This window comes from Pelobates fuscus, chromosome 11 (genome assembly GCF_036172605.1).
Source record: "Pelobates fuscus isolate aPelFus1 chromosome 11, aPelFus1.pri, whole genome shotgun sequence".
NCBI lineage: Eukaryota > Metazoa > Chordata > Amphibia > Anura > Pelobatidae > Pelobates > Pelobates fuscus.
The window spans coordinates 18,602,368-18,626,452 of record NC_086327.1 but is presented as its reverse complement, the minus strand read 5'-3'; positions in this window follow the sequence as shown (position 1 = coordinate 18,626,452).

Sequence of the window (24,085 nt, the reverse complement as noted above, 5' to 3'; positions counted from 1 at the left end):
AGTCATGGTGGGGTTAAAAGGGGAGGGCTGGCAAAGGTTGCAGGCAAGATATCTGCAGCACTTTCAAGATTAGATTTAGTAACAAACAAGAACAAGAATCAGGAGTAAAATGGTGGGTGAAATCTAGTATATTGACTCTACTAAGTGAAACAATACTTAAACAGTAAATCCACAAAAATTATATACAATAAAACTTAACTTTTAATACAATAAAACTTGCCTAAGTGACACCAACATCCTTACACCAAACAATGTATAATGTGAGTAAACGTCCAATTGGAACATATATTTAAAAATAAATGAGGGGTATTATCCTCTGAACAGTGTTATGTTCGTGTACCAAAAAACTGGATAGCGCCTTAGGAATAATGCCCTCAAGTGGTGGAACTTAAATAGGTTCATGGGTTTTCAATTGGTACAAATTAAAATCAAATATGAGGGACAATGTCACTGACAATTCAAAAATGGGTAAATATTAACCAACATGTGGTGTTCTGATGAGTCGGAGCGGTGGAACGCGTGTCAGGGGCACTACGCGCTAAATCACTTTATAAGGAGGTCCCTTAGGTTCAGTTACATATTACAACATCCTTGCCTGCAACACTCCTTGTTAAACTAGCAAAGAATCGGACAATTCAACTAATTCACCCGTTAAGAAATTGAGAAATTGGCGAAACGCGGATTATACTGTTATTAAAAGTAAACTGCTCGTCTACGATCGCTTTAGACCACTACACTTGCTGTATCGCCTTATGCTAGGGAGGGGAGTTAAAAAATACTAAAAAGAAAATACCCCTTTATTAAGGGGTGCCCATGAAGGCACAGTAGGGTAAGAATAGCTTATCTGTGTAACCTTCGCTCCTCTATCTAACTCACTCTCACTCCTAAATCTGCAACTATGTTACTAGACTCCATTAGTAAATACAGTACACTTTGATTTTGTAGCACTTGGCATTGGTGTTACAATGTGATCTAATCCAATGCTTTTCCTCCCTACTACTCCTTGAAGCAGGAGTTTCATTTTGCATGTGTTTATGAGACCATTTAGCGACACTAATCAGTTTTCAATTTAATCTTTATCTTAAGTAATCGAAAAGTTTTATTGTATATAATTTTTGTGGACTTACTGTTAAAGTATGGGTCAAAATACTAGATTTCGCCAAAATACTAGAAAGTATGGGTCAAAACCATTTTGTTCTTGCTTGTTACAATAATGCCTAAGAGGTCAATATATTAGATTTCACCCACCATTTTATTTCTGATTTTTGTTCTTGATTGTTACAATTATTCCTCAGGTGTCCCCCGCACTCAGGAGTTTTACATTTACCAATTTCTGTTCTTTATTTTTGGTTTAGATTTAGCCCCCATGAAACAATATGCATAATTAAATGTACGCATGTCTTTATTGATGGTATATCTCCTAAACTTATTTGTTTTTTGGTTTTGGGCACTGGTGTGTCCCTTCAAGTTCTCTGACCTCACCTTTAAATATATATATATATTCTCTCACATAAATATCTATTATTCAGAAAGGGTTCAGGGTCTTTCCACCTATATTTTTGCATGGTAATTTTAAAAGCTATGTGGAAAAAGATAACGTTTTTAAAATAGGTTTTGTTTTTTCTCATGCTTCATAAAAAATAAAACAAAATCTTACAGCATCATGACTTTTATCCCCTCATTTGATTTTCTGAAAGAGAAGAATTTGTACCCCCACCCCTTAACTTCCCACACCCAGGAACTGGAGAATGTAATATGTCTGGTAAAGGTAATGACGGACTGTGTGAAGGCAGTGGCGTCACCGGAGTTCTGGTCGCCTCTATGTAGGTGGCCATATCAAAGTAGCATTCACATGCCAGGACCCAAGGTTTCTCAACAGACCATTGCCCTGAGCATAACACTGCCTACCCCAGACTGCCTTCTTCCCATAGTGCACGCACCATCCACGTGATGTAAAAGAAGACATGATTAATCAGACCAGACAACCTTCTTCCAAGGCTCCATGGTCCAGTTCTGACCCTCACTACCCCATTGAAGGACCTTTGGGCGGTGGAAATGGGTCATCGTGGGCATTCTGACTGGTCTGTGGCTACGCACTGTGTGTTGTAACGTCTTTCTATTATGGTCAGGTTTACGTTTTCCAGCAACTTGAGTCACAGTAGCTCTTCTGTGTGGGTGGTCCAGACCGGGTAGCCTTCTCTCCGCATCTTTGAGCTATGTGCATTCCATGATCCTGATGCCGGTTTACCAGCTGTCATTCCTTGCACCACTTTTGGTAGGTACTAACCACTGCATACTGGGATCCCACTCTACCCCACAAGATTTAATGCTTTGAAGGTGCTTTAACCCAATTGACTAGCCATCACTATTTGGTTCTTGTCAAAGTCACTCAGATCTTTTCGCTTGTCCATTTTTCCTGCTTCCAACAGGTGCCATTGTAACGATATAATCATCAATGTTATTCACTACCCCGGTTAGAGTTTTTAATATTTTGGCTGATCAGTGTATATGACTTATAGATGGGAGCTTTGTGCTCACCATGTGCTCACTGTACGTGTTGTGTCTATGCTGTGAGTGTATTGTAATGATTTAATTTCGTTGGCACATGATGGTTTGTTAATTGAAAATATGAAAGAAAAACAACATAGACATTGTAGTACCGGCAACTTTTTATTTGAAAGAAAACTGATAAAAAAAAAATAAAAGCCACCAGAAATCATTAAAAAAAAAAGAAAAAAGATGAGGTCACTACTAATCGTTGAAAACTTAAAGAAAAATATGATTAAGTCTTTATAAATCGCTTGTAAATCAAGCCTGAAGAAGGAAGTAATAAATAATAATAATAATAATAATGTGACTCTGTGTTTTCCTAAATGAGCAATAGCATAGTTACAACAGGTTGGGCTCACACTTTGGAAAAAGTACGTTCACATCTTAACTATTAGAAGTTTTACTGGAATTAGTGGCTCCTTGCTGTAAAACGTGCCTTATTTCCCCTACAGATGGCCCACACTGGAATTCCTTAATGATGGCTGTTCCAGGTACTGGAATTTATTGCTGATCCAGCATTCTACGAACACTTCTATCAGCAGATAGAGAGACGAAATACATCTATATTTCATTTTAAATATAAATCAAATATAGATTTTTTTTTTTTTTTACAGACTGTAAATTGACTAATTTACTTATTACCTATTTAATGGCCAGAGGTGTATCCAAGGAATTTAATGTGTTAGGCATGCCTCCAGCCCTTCATGGGTTAAAGGTAAATTTGGATACTGCAGGCACTGAGATGATGTATTTCAGTTTGACTGGGGGGTATGCTGCCACCTACTGTTCACAGCAAACATTGCATTACCAAAAATATAAAATATTGGAATGAGAAAAACATATATTAGTATAAAATTCTTCATTTATTTTAAATTAACAAACCAATAAAATAAATCCCCTCATATATGCAGATATATTTCTTATAAGTTTTAACTCTGATAAGCAGCAGATTACTACATCTTATTGAGTTCACGTGTTTATTTGCTGTTCTTTGTGTTGAGAATACATAAAAATCAAGCAGAATACAAGTATAATATATATATATAGTCACATGAGTGTACACAGTCACATTTTTTGTCTCTTTTTTTTTTTTATATATTTGCTATACCTGCAGTGAACAGTAGGTGGCAGTCTAACACACCTACTGAGTGCTGTAGGGCTAATAACTGTGGCAAGTCACTTTGGCAAACTCATAACAGGACTGAAATATAAATATAAAAGAGGTTAAGCAATTTAATAGTTTTTATGTATTGTGATATTTTTCGGATATATGATACATTTTTACATTTTATGATTTTGAAAACATCTTTTGAAAAAGTGATCCAAAAATATGAAATCAAGGCCATAATCAATAGGTTAACCAAGATGATGATCAATACTATTCCAGATGTAGTCTGCCAGACTCTGCTTTTCGGGTGTAAATGACATCAGTCAAAGTATAAGAACCTGAACGTGAAGCATTACCTCCTGTCTCAGAGGTTATATTAGAGTGCAGATCCGTGCAAAAAGGTTCTTCCGGTTTGCCTCGTTTCCACTGAGCGGAATAGTTCGGTACAGTTTGGTACGCTATTTTGAGTGTTTCCATTATAAAAGAGGCCTATACAACCGAACCAAGCCGCACCATTCCTGGCCCCCTTCATTTGTAGGTCCATAGGAAATGGTACAGTACCGTTAGGGCGAAGCTACTGGCGTCACACGATACATTCCATTGATTGGCAGACAGAAAAATGTCACTGCTCACATCAAAGGCAAGCAGTGTTTCTCTTCGCCGCTCGCAACCTTCTCTCATACAGTGCGGCATGTATTGTAACCACAAAGAACCAAAAGCTAAGCAGAGTAAAGACGAGCAGCTGGATGACCTCCATTGTTGTTCTTTGTAGCGTCACGTTTGTTGTTGTCGCACTAGTGTGGCGCCATTCTAGGCACTTGGTCTAAACCCCGCAAGCCCCCTGGTGTTCCGAATTGCAGTGGAAACGCTTACCTGAATAGGCTGGACCATTCTAACCCTTCCGAACCATACCGCTCAGTGGAAATGAGACTTATGTGACCTAAACTCAACAGGTCATTGGTAAAGAAGAATGGAACATCTCTGGAAGGTCATGAGAAATTCTGAGTTTTTCTCCTACTGGATAATGCTGGGAACCCAGTGATCTGATTATATATTGAACTAGGGAACCAGGAATCTGTGGTATATGTTTTATGGTGATGTAGCAAAGTGATTCATTGGTCCATTTTTACTACTGTTTTTGTCTTGTATATAACCTCTGTCACGATAAATGCCTGCTATCTTCCACTCCCACACTGTTGCCCTAGTTTTTTTTTATCTCTAGTAAAAGCATTCATTTTATCTAGTTAAGTTTGGTAAAGACTATACGTCATTGTGAACGGGTTTGTGCGAAAAGTCTAGACATAACGTCCACTTTGTTCTTTGCAAGGGTTCATCTTTTGTCAAGATGTGTAAATATTAGTGATGTCGCGAACATAAAATTTTCGGTTCGCGAACGGTGAACGCGAACTTCCGCAAATGTTCGCGAACCGGGCGAACCGCCATAGACTTCAAAGGGCAGGCGAATTTTAAAACCCACAGAGACTCTTTCTGGCCACAATAGTGATGGAAAAGTTGTTTCAAGGGGACTACCACCTGGACTGTGGCATGCCGGAGGGGGATCCATGGCAAAACTCCCATGGAAAATTACATAGTTGATGCAGAGTCTGGTTTTAATCCATAAAGGGCATAAATCCCCTAACATTCCTAAATTGTTTGGAATAACGTGCTTTAAAGCACGTAAAATAAGGGGGGGGACATACTAAATAACAATAAGGGGGGGACGTACTGTCCTCCCCCCTAGCCTCCATCCCTGAGCGGTGGGTGGGGGCCCTAAATAAAGATTGGGGGGGACGACCTACTGTCCTCCCCCCCAGCCCCCACCCCTGAGCGGTGGGTGGGGGCCATAGATAAGAATGGTGGGGGAGGACCTACCGTCCTCCCCCCCGGCCCCCACCCGAGTGGTGGGTGGGGGCCCTAAATAAAGATAGGGGGGACTTACTGTCCTCCCCCCCGGCCCTCACCCCTGAGCGGTGGGTGGGGGCCCTAAATAAAGATAGGGGGGGACCTACTGTCCTTCCCCCGGCCCCCACCCCTGAGCCCTGGGTGGGGGCCCTAGATAAGAATGGTGGGGGGGGACCTACCGTCCTCCCCCTGGCCCCTCCCCTGAGCGATGGGAGGGGGCCCTAAAAAAACAATAAGGGGGGGACCTACTGTCCCCCCGGCCCCCACCCCTGAGCGGTGGGTGGGGGCCCTAAATAACGAGAGGGGGGGACCTACTGTCCTCCCCCCAGACCCCACCCCTGAGCAGTGGGTGGGGGCCCTAGATAAGAATGGTGGGGGGGGGACCTACCGTCCTCCCCCCGGACGGTTTTCAAGCCATCCAATCACAGTGCTCTGTGTCATTTTACACAGCGTGGGAAAATTCCAAAGAACTCTGTGTAAAATGACAAAGAGCACTCTGATTGGCTTAAACCCACCAATCAGAGTGTTCTTAGCCTAATTGCAGGGCGGGGCAAGGCTTTATAAGCCTTCCCCCGCCCTGCGTAGCTCAGTCTGCGCGGAGCCCTCCATGGGTGAAATTTTTTTTTTTTTTTGTGCTCGGGTTTTTTCTTTTTCGTCAGGTTTCTTTTTTGCGCTCAGGTTTTTTATTTTATTTTAAGTTCGATGGGTTTGATGGCTTTTTTATGGCATTTTTTTTGGAGCTGAAAAATTAAGATTTTAGAAAAAAGAAGACGTCAAATGGTAAGTTTAATATTTTTTTTACAGGTTAGTTATTTTATTCCCCCCTCACTATTTTTAGGGTGAGGGGGGTAGGTAGGGAATAGTTTGATTTGGGTGGGGGGGGGGGGGTGACTAGGGGCTTGGGACCCCTAGTCACCTTGATTGGGGGGGTGATTTTCATTTAGGGCCCCCACCCGCCGCTCAGGGGTGGGGGCCAGGGGGGACATTAGGTCCCCTTATTGTTTTTTTAGGGCCCCCACCCAACGCTCAGGGGTGGAGGCTGGGGGGGAGGATGGTAGGTTCCCCCCCACCATTCTTATCTAGGGCCCCCACCCACTGCTCAGGGGTGGGGGCCGGGGGGGGCAGTAGGTCCCCCCCTTACTGTTTTTTTAGGGCCCCCACCCAACGCTCAGGGGTGGGGGCCGGAGGGAAGGACAGTAGGTCCCCCCCCTTATTGATTTTTTAGGGCCCCCATCCACCGCTCAGGGTTGGGGGCCAGGGGGGAGAACAGTAGGTCCCCCCCTTATTGTTTTTTTAGGGCACAGGTTACTGGCTATGGGGGGGATACTGTATAATAAACACAGGTTACTGCCTATGGGGGGATAATGTATAATAAACACAGGTTACTGGCTATGGGGGGACAATGTATAATAAGCACAGGTTACTGGCTATGGGGGATAATGTATAATAAACACAGGTTATTGGCTATGGAGGATAATGTATAATAAACACAAACACACAAAAAAAATAATACAAAAATAAATAAATAAATGAATGCAGCTTCAGAATTAATCTAAATTGTATGCTGTCTAGGAGGTGGGAGGATCTGGGAGGGAGGGTCTGCTGCTGATTGGCTGGAATGTGTCTGCTGACTGTGAGGTACAGGGTCAAAGTTTACTCAATGATGACGAATAGGGGGCGGACCGAACATCGCATATGTTCGCCGTCTGTGGCGAACGCGAACATGCTATGCTCGCCAGGAACTATTCGCCAGCAAACCGTTCGGGACATCACTAGTAAATATCCATGATTTTTCATGTCACATTATTTCAAACAAAAACAATTAAAAAGCCTATGTGGCCTATAAGAGCAACCTAAGCTTTGAAAGATCTGGATTTTCTTGCTAGACATCTGAAGACAAGCTTTTCCGAAGGTAGTGCTTATGGTGGCAACTATTGTGCTAACCAGAGCATGTTGGTTGTAGGACTGGAAAGTTATAGTAAGACCATTTAAATGTAGTTTGTACCTTTGATAAAATAGGTAAATGTACCTAGTGATACCTTTGTTTTTCAAAAAGTACATTATTTCGAATGCTGACCTGGAACCTCAATAGAAAGCAAACAAATTAGAAAAATACACTTCCTCATTCCTCCCCAGACTATGGCTTCACCCTCTATGAAACATTCAACGCACATACAAAAAAAAGGGAGAAAAAGAGTGGGAAATAGAATCAAATAATGGGAAAAGCTCCACAAACTGGAACACTCCTTTCTTGGGTTAACATTACACTTCGGATTTAGTAACTAAATAGCTGAAGTATTTAGTACCAATCTTTTAGCAGGATGAACTCATGACTTAAATTCCTGTCAATGTGACAATTAGTTCATATTGAAAGTGAACCGGTGCAGTGTAATGTGAAGCTATTTGGACTTACTTGAACTTGATTGTTTATTTTGAAGATACTATTGGCATTGTGCTCATTAGCAAAGCAAATTAAGCTATTTAAAGGGAATCTATAGTGTGCCAGGAAAAGAAAGTGTCTTCCTCCCCCCCCCATGGTTAAAAGCCCCTTATATCACTTACCTGAGTCTAGCACCGATGTCTCTCGGCACTGGTTCGGGGTCCAACTTCACTCCAGTTTCACCAAACTCAGCATTATACAATGCTTACTTATGCAGTTTTGGGCGATGCTGGATGTCCTAAGGTATAGCGTGAGGGCGTCACCTAACCCCTTGGAGGTCCCTAGAGCAGTTGTCTGGTAGAAAACCACTAGAAGTGGAGTTAACCCACAATGATACTTATTGTAGCTTTTTTAAATACTGCAATATTTACCTTTGCAAGGTTAAGGGGCCTAGGGATATGCACCCAGACCACTTTAATAAACTGAAGTGGTCTCGGTGCCAATAGTGTCCCTTTAAAGACACTACTTTGGTAATTTATATATTTATTAACTTTGAAGTGTAATTTAAACACTAGAAAGGAGTGTATCAGTTTGTGGAGATTTTCCTGTTTTGTGAATTTTTACCTGGGACTCTGTAGTGGTTATAGTGCTTGGAGTGTTGTTTTACATTAACAAGGAGCAGAACCTCAGCCGTTATGGAGATTGGAGTGTTCACTATTTGAAAATAGTTTTTTTTATTTTCCCCTTATGTCACTTCTGTAGATTAAGTTATTGTTCTGATCATCTTCCAGAGAGTAATTTTGCCTCTAAACGACTTTCTGTGACTCTGGGAGGTTTTTCAAATAATTACAACTCTCTATTAACCCATGGTTCATGCCACCAGGGAGTTACACTTATTTATAAAGATTGCGGATTTATTAATATGGCGACAATCCAGATACCTCCTTAGCTATGCCCTTCAAAAAAATTCAATGATTTTCTATGCCAGAATCTTAGGTGCACTGTGGTGAGCGCTGCACGTGTTCTGTAGATCCCCAATGCATTGGATTGGCCCATCATCCTGAAGACCAGCTTTGATGATGACGCAATCCCCGGAGGAAGATGTGGCAGCACCGAGGCAGGTGAACTTGGAATAGATATACATTTCTAACGCTAGTGTTCCTTTCACACTCACTTTGAATTCTCACTTTTGTAAATAAGCCTGCCAGTGTTACAGTGTCTCAGACGTGCGCAGCACTCTCACGGCTGCAATATTGTGTCTCATACACATGAACATTTACCAAATTCAGCAAGGTGAAAATTGAAAGTATGAACCCATAATACACATTTTATTTTTTAAATAAATCGAAATAGAAACTTAATGTTAACTTTTTCCTCAAAGCTTTAGAAAATAAATATATATGTATTTGACTGTGTAACGTGCAGTCCAAAAAAAATACATGATGAAAGTGAACTGGGGGAACATGGTCTATGTGCCCCAATAGAAGAATGATAGCTGCTAGATTTCTACTCAGATTGTGTTCAAATGTATGAACTCCCCCAGCTTGGAGATGATATTACCCCCTCTTGGAACAATTATGCATTGTGTGCCCCAGCCACCTGCATGTGAACACTACTACAATACAAAAGCACACTTACATCTGTAATGTTAGCCACTTTTTACTATCACAGCCAATCCTTCATCATAGACACTAACCCCCATGGCACACAATTACCACCTGCTGTGCCCAGTAAGGGTTTCTGGTTCTAGTTTAGGATTCTTTCAAATTATTCAGGTAGGCTTCACCTAATGTCCAACCACTGAGCTCCCAGTCATGTTTTTAGGCTGCAGGAAGTCTTGCAGGGTTTGAGGATTTACCATTTTAATCAGTGCCGGAGGCCATGCCCATTGATGAGATTAAACGTCTGTGGTAACACACAGGTCTAATACTCTGGCACTGGAAGGAGCTGTCTGCGCCCAATTGGTTGCAGACAGCAATATCTTGCACTGGACCACCGGAGATCAAGCTCCCCCTATCCTGTCCCAATAAATGCATTGGGGAGGGGATATAAGCAGCCCTCGGCCTTTTTCTTCCACACTAAATTCCCAGTCCTCACACTCCAGGCGCCTGTTTTCCCACTATTCCACCATCCTCCCACCACAGCCCCTATAATCAACATCTTCCTACTACAACATCCCATATCCCCCACACTACAGCACGTGTTCCCACTATCACCACAGTAGAGTACCTACCCCCCCCCCAGCCCCTCCTCCCTCTCAACACACAACAGTCCAATCATCCCAAAATGCACTACAGACCCAAAGGTATTTTCCCCATACCTTGTCTAATATATATATATATATAAATATAGACAGCTGCTTTTTCAACAACAAATACACAAAGAGGCCCTATCTTCATCCCACATACGACAGCCCCCCTTTACTTGCACTCACATACTTCATTCCAAACCGCCATCATCACACACACACACACACACAACCTGCAACTTCACAAGCAGCATCGCCCCCCTTCACCCATCCTTCAATCAGATTAGCCCACACACACACAACCCCACAAGCAGCATAATCTCACAAATGCAACCCAACAAGCAGCACCATAACAAACCTTGCCTTAACACCTCTAATTGCATACCCCACACATAAAACAACACACAAAATAAAATCCCAAACAATTCTTCTCCACCAGAAATACAGCTGCTTCTGTAGGTTTCATCTGGCAGGTATGTAGGGTAAACACTGAGGCACAGTAAAAAAAAAAAGCAGAAAACACCAAAACACAGACTCCATTTGTTTATTCAAATTTATTAGAATAAAACGTGTCTCTAAAACATGAAAAAGATAATTAATGTCAGACAATAAACACAGAAGAACATACATATACTGACAAACCTGGTCAGATGAGGTTACGGTCTGTGGTGTAGGGATTCCTCTGGTTGGTCACGAATTCGGTCGATCGTACCAATAGTTTTAGAGTTTAGGTTTATTTGCAAGTGGCTTAGACACAACTAACAAACTATTCCAATATACAAACATCTAGGTAAACCAGAGGCTACATGATATCAATTTTAGCGCTCAATCAATAAAACAATGTTTAAAGAGGCACTATCACCCTCCCTCTCTATTTTTTTTTTTATAGAAAGATTGTCTTTATGAAACACTCATACTGACTGTACTGGAATTCCAACTCAGTCAAGAGATATACAGAGACAGATTAGGGATTACTTTGTCACTGAATACTTCCTACGCCTAACACTTCTAGACACTATGTGAGCTACTACAGTCTAGAAGTGACAATTTCCAGAGCTGTCACCAGTGGTGGCTGCAGGAAATTGGCTTTATCTGTGTAGGATCCCGCAGTCTCCATTGATTTATTCTCTTCCACTAAGTAACGTTGAATGGTTGAAAAGGGCAATATTTATAGCAATGATTGATAGGGAGTCGCTCAATTTCAGTATACAGGAAAATACGGTGCAAATAAAACCATGTTTTCTGAATAGAAAGATAAATAAACATATTGTTCAAAATCCTGGAAAGGGACAGTTCCCCTTTAAACCATATTGTTGGAATGTATACAAACACCTTTATTCACGAAACTCTCAGGAATCTGTCATAGAGAAGGATTGATGGGATAAATGTCTATTATGTACCAAAAAAAATAAATAATAAACAACAAATACTTACCTATATAGATCCTAACAAAGCACACATTGCACAGACTGCTGGAAGACTTCTTTGACCAGGAAGTAGCTCTACCAATGAGGCTTTTATTTTGATCTACGGAGTCTGACCTCATCCCATACATCTCTGCCCAGCAAACTCACGGACCTCCAGAGTCAGATTTTCCCCATAGGAAAGCATTGAATAATGCTTTCCTATGGGGAGGTCTAATGCGCGCATGGCCATTGCCGCGCATGCGCGTTAGGTCTCCCCGCCGGCTGCCGTCGGTGGGGGAGGAGCGTAGGCGGAACCTGACCCAGCACCGAGGGACATCGGCGCTGGATTCAGGTAGGTGGCTGAAGGGGTTTTAACCCCGAGGGAGAAGGGCACTCCAGGAGCCCATAGTGCCAGGAAAACTGGTTTGTTTTCCTGGCACTATAGGATCCCTTTAAAAGTGAACATTTGGTAACATTCTATATACATTACTTATTCCAGATGTGAATAATTATGTTATCTAAGACTTCATAAAAAAACTTTTTTGGATAACAAGGCTCGCTGGCCACAAAAACACATCTGATAAACCTGTATGGACAAATAAAAACTAAACAAAACAATGTGTTATCTTCCCATCTCTGCCTGTAAATGTTTGCATAGTTAAAAGTTTGAATTTTTTCCCCAAATAATATTAACCCTTTTAATTATATTGTAGAATTGCAGTACCCCACAAGGCCACCAGAACAAACACCTCTTATTCTACATAAACAAAACAACTAAAACCTGCCGCATCTTGCCTTTTTCTCTAAAAAAGTGTGTCAAACAATTCTTTCCTTTTATTCCGGCCATTTTACAAAGTAAATAAAGTGTGGGCTTTGCAGCCGGCAGTGTCCTGATTAAGATTTCCAGATTATTTTCAGTTCTCTGAGGCACATCCTTCAATGCAAAACGTATTTAAGCTGAACTTCTCTTGTTGCAATTACTTGTTTATTAGCTCATTTATTGTACAGCGCTGTGGAATATGTTGCTGCTTTATAAAAATAATAAAAATGTGTCAGTCTGCATATGGTGCCTATGAATCAGGTAATTGTCGCCTGTCTCAATGGGAAAAAAAAAAAAAAAAAAGGAAATCCAGTGAAGGCTTGTGAATCTACTATAAATTAAAAAAGGGCTTTCCCAAACCTACCCGAGCCAGTGGTGTGAACGGTGTGCAGAAGACATAAAAATACAGGTCATTTCTACATAGATTTCCCCCAAAATAATATAATCCCCACAAAAAAAAAAAGGTAATACATTTGATTAGCATCTCGTGATTCCACATAAACCAGACTCGGTTGAGTAGCAGAGACTCCGATATGCTTGCTTTAACTCTATATAGTCCGCGTGGTGAACACATGCTGCCCGGCTCCTCAGAACCTCACCTGTGACATCAGTCTTCCTCACAGGTTAAGGGTCTCAGGGACAGAGAGGCATGCTGCAAAACTATACCAATATCAAGGAGTTTCTGACCAGCCTTTTTAGTAGCAACACTGCGCCACCTGCTGGAAGAAAAATGACAATACATGCATAACAGGTTAACACAGCAGACACTTTGTAATCAGATGCTAGGCTATCAAAATTAACTTTTTCCAATCTAGGGGCTTATGATCACCAGTACATGGTATTGTAACAAAGTAATTCCACAAGCAACACATAAAATGGGACAATAACATACACAAAATAAATGAAAAGATAAATGTAAAAGATGTATAATTCCAGTATAACACAGGCTTACGATAAAGCTATAGAGTCAGTTGTAAAGGTGATTGCTTTATGTGCATATATTAATAATCCAAAATTTTACATATACATTCGGTGTTAATGGTTATATACTTTTGTGCTTTGTATTTCCTCTAATAATGCTGGTGTAGATAGGATGTTTTATTTACATGGAATGGCCTCCCAGCACAGGCGGTAACACAATAATAGGTGATCAATGCTTAGCACAGAAATTCAATTGCTTTGGCAATAAAATATAACCTTGGATCAAGCTCTAGGTTTGAAATCTGGCTGTGTAATCATAGAAGCCTCTGCTGTCTTCTCTCTGCTGCTAAACTAGCAAATGTGTCTATGATAACACAGATCTACATCTTCCCTAATTTTATTATATTCTCGTTATAGGTTTATAGAATCCAACCCATTAGCTTTATAAAAGCAGCCTCGTTATTTTATAAAAAGTCAGGACTAGCCAAGTGTAACAGCAAGTCAATGGCACAGGTTCGAGATAATATTAGTTTATTAATAAATGTAAGCCCGGTATTTAAAGTGAAACCATCACTGAAAATGTTCTCTTGTCTCTACATTTAATAAAAAAAAAATATCAGCTGAATTCGCGTAGCAAAGTATTGGTTAACTCAGTCTAGTGAATAGCAATTCCATCAATGACACTTATGGGAAAATTGTTACTCCATTTACTCTGCTACCAGAATCTAGCCCAATTTGTTTGTGAGGTCTGAAAAATGAAATAAAAAAGTAGAAATTCCAACTACTGAATTTATGTCAACGTGCAAGCTTTCTTACAAATTGGTGGTGTGGTTGCTATAGAACACAGAAATCAACCATTAATTAGTTAAGATGTTAGTAAGACAATATATGCTACATAAGATTAGATAGGTTAGATTTTGGCCAATGTCGGTTGGCAAATGTCTGTAGCATGGCGGAACTAGATAGACTTACGATTCAGAACGCATGTCCCCTGGCTTCTGGAATTTGTCAAAACTGATAAATTATGCATGCTTACATGCTCTGAGTGAAGGTGATCATGCATATTTTATTTCTTTAATGCCGACAGGTGAATGAAATCTGTGAATTAAGACGAACCTGAGAAAACTCATTAAGTAATAAATGGATTACTGATTGAAGTGATGGTATGGTTATGAATGGTCCAGGTGAGGACTAATTGGTGCTCTTGAAGAGATTTTTGTGCAAAGTTGCAAAGACATAAATCAGCAGACATTTGAAATATTGTAGAAGGCAGAACAGACAGGCTTTTGTTAGTTACATAGTATGGATGCCAAGATAATGGTGGACCTGGGGTATGGTCTATTCTTGTGTCAAAGCAGCAGATAAGTCTCAGAGCATATGCAAGGCTGATAAGCTTAACTCTGGTAATTGACCAGAGATCATTTCTACCATTGATGTCTTTGGAACAATTGCTATTCAATTATCAGATCTACACTTGGCTCTCATAATAGAATCTAGTCCGTGGGGAGAAATTCCCACAAAACACACAATTTGCAGATATCGGTCCATGTCTCCATTTGGGCATGCATTCATATATTCACATTTATGTTTGGGCTTCCAATTTGGACAAGTATTGTGGGAACAGGTTAATTTTAAGACAAAATATTTTGCCTTAACATCTTGTCCCATCACCATGCTTTCCTATCTGGTTAGAAGAATAGTCAGCATCGTTGCTGTTGATGGACTAATGAATCAAAAATAATTTTGAATTTTTAACCATTCTTTTGATGGCACTTTTGCAAGAAACTTTGCTGTAAGCGGTCTGCCGAGTTTCTCTGCAAAACACGATTTGGAACTCAAAAATCCAGGATAAGGAACAGGGGCGGTCTTGTCAATAGTCAACTGTTTTCAGTTGTCTGTCTACAATGGGCACCTACAGTCTACAGTTTTCCCATTCTAAAACATTCCCAGATACTTCTTCCTTCTGCTACATGGCAATTGCATTTTTAAATTGTAGGTGGGCAAAGTGAGAGGTGTACTTTTGTGTGTTCGCAAAATATGGGGTTAACAAGAAATAATTATGTTTTTCGGGGAAGAGAAAAGAGAAGAGTGACTGAGAATTCTCCGCCTACAGGCACTGGTGATGTAAATCCAACCCAAGTAGCAAAACAAATTGTTATCGGCTTAACTTATCTCAGGAAAAAAAAATTAAATAAATAAAGTTTGAGTTTTTTCTGAACAATAAGACATTTCGGCATACTGAAGTCACCTGTTCGCATGTATGGAACTGCCACAATGGCTGGTCTCAGGAAGCCGCCATTACAATCTGTTTCCTTTATTGCACAGTATCCAGCAGTTTTCTAATCTCCTGTATACGCCCCGCAGGCAGCTTGCAAGAAGGCCTAGAAAGTCATTATTAAACTTAATGCAAGAATCAATGCAGTAACAGGATTCTTAGTGCAGTGACATAATCGTGATATATTTCATTGTAGTGCGTGAGACAGTGATATTACATTGTGGCAATTGCGATCAATGCAGAGTAAATAGTTAAACCGATTAACCCGACCACCAAACTTTAGTTATAAGAACTGGTGGACTTTCGGTGTTGCTACCTAGGAAGTTAATGCCACAATACGGCTTCTTTAGGTAATAAACTATATTAAAAGGGATAGAACATAAAACGAAGAGACCTAACATAAAGTTAAATTGGCCACACAAGCAGATTTTTTCCATAGTTGGTGTAGATGCAACTATTCTTTTGACTTTTGAGCAGCGTTGCAAAGAAAGACATATAGATGTGCCTATATCAATTCAGACCTCTAAATCTCTCTCCAGATAGTTCAATGTATTCTGTAAAGCGTGTGAATGTAGCAGAGCATGACAAACCCCAGTAGACGAGCAGCATGGACTCCTAAATTATATGCTGCGAATATCTTTGTGTTTTATGTAGAAGTCAACTGATCTATCCATTTATTGGTTTGAAAGTATCGGTTTAGCCACTAAACGATGCCATCGATTATCAACCCCCTGCTACAGCTGACATTGAAAGGCGAGGATGCATTTTTTTGTAATAGATGTAACTCTTACCTCATTACATGGGCGGTCCCCGACGATGTCTCTCGGAACAATAGCGCAAGACACTGAGAAACACATAATGAAATTAGTCAAATCAAAAAAGCACATTGAGAGAGCGTTAAGCCCCTACAGTAAAGTCATTTTCGAGATGTAAGATGGACAAACTCAACTGTACTGAAAATCTTATTTTTAAGTTTAAGCAAATGAAACCTGAAATTTTTACTAAATGGATTTTTACTTTAAAAAGTTGCCTGTGCAGTGATTTACCTCAGTTGAATGTTTTTAGTAATGCTGTCCTATAGTGACTAAAAAACCCAGAAAAAACTAAAATTGTAATAAACATCCTATCAAATATGTTCTGTTGAATCACTGTTGAGCACGGCTGCTGACCTACGCATTCTGTGTCCAGCCCGGGTCTCTCTCTATCCTGTCTGTGCTATAATGAAATTTAGGGAGTGGTATTAGGAAACCATACATAGGTGGCCTGGAGGCATCATTTTTCATCTTAATCTGACTTGGGCATCATTCTTGCTGTCTAATATACGCATCTCTCAGCGATTGGCTACTGGTTACCATACATATCACATCAAGCGCACGCATGCACACACATGCGCGCCACAGACACATACAATGCAGAACTTTTCAGACCGCCAGTCATTAGTTACCAGGAATATGATATGTACTGAATTAAAGTAGTTAAATTAACACTGATTGTGTCAATGAGAGTTTGTGCGATAATGCTCACGTAGCTCCTAGACAATTACATGAATTAACAAATTACATTTTTGATATCCTAATGAACTGGCAGTACAGCTATATTCAAGATAAAAGCCAATGTGCAGACTGTGAAATACAGACTTAAAATACAGGGATCAGTTAATGCACAGTTACATTTAAACAAGGTACATAACTGAAAACAGAAACACAGATATTGATTCGCAACGAGGGTGGCAGACAATGGTAGACATACTGGCATAAATAAAAAAAAAATTTTAAAAAAGAATCGAAATGACATTCTCGAATACTTGCATGCTGCCATGCATCTGCAGCTGAGAATGAGTAAGTGCACATTGAAGACTGGCACACAGACGAACACAAGTTTACACACTTGGATGGCTGGACTGTAGACACACCTTGTCTGACACACTGGCAGAGAAACATGTACCTGCAGACAAATGAACTCTGGTTAAGAAAGACACAAGTAAATGTTTTTGGATAGATGGACAGTCAGATATTCTTATATCGATCTATTTCAACATGCGGAATTTTGCATAGACTAATAAATGGGTATATGGATAGATGGGAAAGCGTCTGTGTGCAGAGGTAGGCAGGTAGGGATACAGACAGATGGGAGTAAGGTATATGAATAGATGGACAGATCAGCAGGCAGGTATATGCCTAGATATGCAGGCAGGTTTATGGACAGGCGGATGGCAGCGAACTGTATAGACTGTTAAGAATCTCTCTCTCTATATATATATGTTTAGTGATAAATGAACAGACAGGTGCACAGTGAACGTGCAAGAAGCAATCCTGAAACAGATTTAAAAAAACAAAAAGACAAAACCTGTGTATACCAGCTTGAAAAGTGCAACAATCTTAGCAAGATTTGGAAAAAGACCTCTAGCGACTGTCTGGGACGACACATCTAAACAACACTTACAAAATGGCTCTCTCAGGCACACAAAGGATTACAGACTAAAACAGGACAAGCCGCTGATGCCACAACAATATGATATATAGTGTAGCACACATGGCTAGACTGGAATCAGTGCTAAGAAACATACATGCACATTAAGCCAGACAGTGTATATCTTTAGACAGACGGACGCATGCACACAGACATATCTAACATCAAGTGTGACCTTATAGAACGAAATCTCTACTAATTTACAGAACGACAAGACAATTAATGGAGAGATGCAGAGAATTAAAAAAATAAATAAAATTAAAACCAGCAAGCACAAATGGATATTGCAAAAAAAACCCATTCCTTTCTCAGTCAGTCATAAAGACCAGCGCCAAGACAGACCTTCCAGTGTAATTTCTTGCACAGCCATGTATCACACAAACGATAGACCGACAGACACTCAGCTTCACGCACACACTGACACCCATTGCAGCCGATCCAGGCTCAGTACCTGACCTCGAGCAGCCTGTTTGCTGTCTGTCTTCTCATCCTCTGACTGTGAGGAGGGAGCGTCACCAGGGAGGCTGTTCCATGCCCTCCCTCCCCTCTGCCCTCACATACACTCTCACCCTTTCTCCCTCCCATAAACCTGGCAACAGAGCCTTGCATCCTGCTGTGCAATGTGTCTAGCAAAATGCACTCCATTGCCTCTGTAACAGGTAGCATATCAGTGCTTGCTGCCTCTCTGCTGCTCTAAGCATTGCAGGCCTCGGAAGCCGAGGAAAAAAAGTGTGGCGCCTTGCATCTCGCTGCACCTGTTACCCAGATACAAGAATCCCCCCAATTCTCCATCACTACCGCCCTGCCTGCCCCCTTATGTTACAATCCTTTCCTGACATCTCATCCATTTGCCTTTTTCTATTTTCAAAGCCCACTTTAGTTTTGACTGTTTTTATCTCAGTCATTTTATTATTATTTTTACTCCATGTCCCAACCCCCGTCCACGCTTCGCTCTTTCGCACCTTCTCTACCTTTGTCCATTCTCTACCTGCCGCTCTCCTTCCGAATACCCCTTTTGTCTTTTGTCCTCACTCTCCTTTCATGTGTTGCTGCCTTTCCTACTTCTCCCACCTTTCACTGCCGATTCTCGCATCTATTTAACTTTTCCATCCCTACGTCTCGCTACAACAGTCACAATTGCATCCTTCCGATCTTTTTCCTCCCCACCCTCCCATTTTACTCCGATTCCCTTCCCTTTTGTCAATAACTCTGCTTTGTTAGCTGCCTGAGATTACCATCTCACCTTCTCTGTATATTAAAAGAAATATATTACGTATTATTCTATTTCATATTCTGCTACAATTGGTTCCGATTTGCTCTACAAATCTATAGCAATCTATTGCAGCAGCTCCTTCCCTACCTTTTTCTGCTTTTCTCCAATTTCCTTGTCTCTCTGCCCATTCTCTCTTCCTTCTTCCTCCCTTCTATATCTATTCTCTCTCTCTCTCTTCCCCCCCTTTCTGCTCTCCCTCCATTCTCTCTGGCTCCATCCCTCCCTCCCCTCCCCTGCTCTCTCCCCGCCCCTGGGCTGCCTTTCATTTCCAGACAGGCAGAAAGCGCAATGCGGCTCTGCTCAGGATGGGGGGGATTTATTAAACTTGTCTGGCTCAAGACAGTGAAAGGGAGGGTGTGTGTCTGTGTGGGGTGATGGGACAGTAGACTGGCTGAGTGTGTGTGTGGGGGGGGGGGGGGGCTTTGCAGAAAGCAGGGTGGCAAAATGTGAGAATGGAGAATTTAAATTAGATGGGTAATATATAGTGTTGATCCTAATAAAATTAACCCTTCTATTTATATTGCAGTAGAGAATGTGGCTGCTTTTTGATATAAGTTCGGATGGAACGCAAAGGGTGTAATGTCATTCAGCGAAAAAGGAATAGGACTTATCTGATATAGGTTTGCAAAACAAAGGATCGCGGTCATTATGGCCCCCGACACTTACAAGTACAATAGCTTGGACTATGTATGTGTGCCTGGGTACCTGTGTGGCACCTGTGTGCCCTAGCATTGCGTGTGCGCAGGCTGAATTGTTAATGGGTATTCTCAAAGATGGCAGTACAGCACGTCTGGCCCCATTTTATTATTGAGATTGAGTACACACTTCCAGACAGTCGCAGTCGGTTTCCAAAATTATTTTTGTGCTCTTTATTAAGCCTGTTTGTAAACGTGCCGCATATGTCTTTTTTTTCCATTTGATATTTGTGCGACTGTTAATAATAAAACAAAATAAAATAAAATAAAATCTAAATCTCGCTGTCGGTACTTGGGGCTGTAAAGCTAGCTCCAGATTTTTCTTGTGTCTAGACAGATACGTGCCTGAATCGTTTGGCATGGATTTCTATACTTTAACGCTGATAACTATTTGCATCTCTATCCAAAGGACAGGAGATGTACATGTTTATATAAAGAAAAGCACATAGAATATTTCACTTTTGCAATTAGGAGGGTACACACAAAACGATAAACGATATTAAAGAGAAAAAAAAATGTAAGGTAAAAACATAATTTCATTGTTTCTCCAGTAGAAGAAAGCTATTTTTATGCAAGATTTGTCCTTTGGATTGAGACATATTTGCACATTATATGTATAGGTACCCAGATGTCATAACTCCTTCTCTATCAACTGATGTTCCCTATAAGCAGGCTATCACAGCCACCAGCATTGAAACTGTTACATTACTGTTACCTTTATCCTATATGTTGCTTATATATCTTTCAGTATAGACGTGTGTTCTAACCATCATTGTGTGTTTATGACTGACCCGAACATTGTTGATAGACTGGCAGCACTAACAGATATAACAAAAATACTCTACCTGCCCCACTGGAGGGAGCTGGAAGACTGAGACCTAGCAGACGTACTTTGTATGGTTAATGTAGGAACAGCAGGGGGCACTGTAGTGGGGGAGGATATATTGACTGCATTATATATGCTTAGTACTTGCACGGCAGGGGTCGCTGCAGGACTGGAGTCTAGTGACAGATCATTGTACGGTTAGCACTGCAACAGCAGGGGGTGCTGCAGGAACGAGGAGTTGTGACAGCTCTGTGGGTGAACTACACAGGGACTGAAATATCATACAGCCTCAAACTGCATGGTGGGAAAGGCACAAAACAATAAAAAAAAAGATCATCATCTGCCGTCTGGAACAGTGACAGAGTATGAGTGACACTGCAGAGTAAAGTAACACTTGCATAGTTGTTCTCACAAATGGCACTGGGAGACCCCCCACTTTGGATCCAGAGATAGGGGTTACAGCCACAGACCAAATAATATCGATACGAGATGGCACGCTATGTCGTGGTATGTGCCACGAGCACATTGACTTTGTGGCTCTGTGAGGTTGAATGCAAGTGCTTAGAATGTGTGTTTAATAAGTGTCAGTGTTAACATTGGGATTCCCATCTGGCAATTAATACAAACTAATACGTCGGCTTGGCTAGAAGTCTGCATATCTTTCTAGTTGGGATTGAAGTCAATGTGATGTTTACAAGCTGCTGATGAAGATAAAAAAAACAAACATAGGTGTGCCATGGATTTATTTTCTCATTGTAGTTTGCATAGGTCTGAAAAAAGCTGGGAATCACCTCTATTTTGCCATGAGTAACAAGACGGGGTATGGGTCAGTTTAATTCCGAGCAGTCCAGCACCACAGATAATATTACATAGATCACCTGTCTTTTTTAACGGCACCTGGTGTACTAGTATCCCAGGTCTGCTCTTCTTTGCTGTGATGCTGCTAGTACTTCTCAAACCAGGTGTCAAACACCATCACTGCCCATGTTTTCTTGATATATACATAAAAAAAACCATATGGGATCATTTGAAGGTCCATACAAACTAGCTTAAAGGGTTACTCCAACCAAAAAAAAAAAGTGTTTTCATACAGCACTGGTTTTGGTTCTAGTTACCATTGCTGTGGTGGTCCACCCCATCCAATGGAAAAAAACAAAACGAAAAAACAATGAGGTCTATTTTCCTGTACAGCCGCTCTTCCTCTGCTAATGTGGGGGCTGGGAGGGCTGAAGGGAGGATGGGCAGTCGTTGGCTGTCTGGTGCCAGTAAGCAGTGCGTGCTGGTATCAGACACCAATTTTGCACAGGATTGATATTAGTCAGCCCGGAACTCTTCATGAAGCTGCCGGATGTAGAGTTACACCCGAGGCAGCAGTGGGGTTAATCTCCATATGCAGCATTTCATAGCAAAAGGTTGCACATACAGACACCACGAGCAACCACTTCAAATCAACAAAGTGTTTTTGGTGCTTTAATACTTCGAGAACCACTGATGTAGATGTATTCAGCCTGAAGTTGAGAAACCAATTGGTGTTGAGCTATGTCATAGCAGCTTCCAATAATTGGCAAAGGAACCTATTTTTACTTAACAGACATGAAGCAGTAATACTGCATAAACACCGATATATCTGGTCAAGTCTATATATCAAATTATTAGCAATAAACTAAGGACATGACTCATTACAATTTATTTTTAAAATATGCTCAAAGTTATTAGTTAACATTTCCCCCCCCACTTTATCTTCTATTTCACCTGCAAACTATAAATAACAGCCTCCCCTTCTTGACTTTGTCTTCTATACGTAAACCCTTAGCAGTCGTTTCACATTCTTAAAAATAGTACGTACATACATTAAACAGTCACTTGCTTATTAACGTCCTATTCTGCACAGACATCTTTGCACCTTGTTACCATTTTATCGTGGTCATTTCTTGAGTTCCATCACTGTTGCCATGGCGAAACCCCAGGGAAAGATAGGAGGCTGTACAGTTATCTCCTTTGGTGTTATCCTCAACTATACAACCTACTACCTCAGCCTGGAGCCCACTGGTCGGGACACGAAAGGAACCAGAACCCTCTGCGGCGTAGACCACTCAGTGGAAACATCATGAAAATAAAAAAAGCATTTACAGAAACAGTTATGCAATAGCAACACAGAACAGACCATGAGAAAGCAACAACCCAGATATCCTGTGGAGGCGATGGCAAACCTTTGGCACGCAAGCTGTTGTGTATACCTTTCTGGTGACACTCAGGCAGTCGGATGTCTGGCTGAGGATTATGACAACTGTGGTCCACAACAACTTGGTGCCAGGTAATTGCTTTCACCTCCTTATGATCTTGTGATTGCTTACCAATAGCAGACGTGAAAAATACGTTTACCATGGTAGGCACTGGAAGAACAGAAGTTCTGATCATCATGCACAAAGATGGAAGCACAGACAATAGCACTAGAAACGAACAAACAAAAAAAATAAATAAAAAAACTCTGGATGTAAGCAGAAAAATAGCAAAAAACAACCAAGCCAGTTGCAGGAAAAGACCCAAAACCTCAGTTGCCCCATCAGTAAACTCATGGAACCCTGAAAGAAATATGAACATAAACGAGCAGTAACTCTTAATTTTACCAATACATATTCTGCAAACGTCTCTCATGCCGCCGTAGCCAAGCCGACACAGACCCGCACACTCGAGCTTGTGAGAGGGGCACAGCACAAGTTCGGATCTACGGGTTTATGGCAACCAGCAGTATATCTACGTTATACAGACAAGACACAATGTACATCCATTCACAGTCAGAGCAGGCTCAAATTCTGTGGGACTTGGAATACGTACCATTGAGGACGTGAAGCAGAGACTTTCTGTGTGGCGGCCGGGCTGGTGGCAAGTCTGGGCAGTTTGTGTACCTGTGATTGGGAGAATAGCATTCTAACATCAGTCTGTGGTGTAGTTATAAATTATTAGAATCACTGATCTGCAGTGTAAATAGTGTATCCATGTGCAGAGTTACCCAATGTGTTGCTTTTGCATCTGAATGGAACACTGCTGTAAAATGGTTTTGCTGTTGCCTATGGTATCTAAATCGAGAAACATGTTTCGAGGGAATACGGGTACTGCTCACTCTCCGCCACTTGGCATATTCGCCATTAAAATAAAGTAGGCCCTTAATTACTGCAGAAGAAAAGGCTATCTTTACACTGCTGTCTTCAATT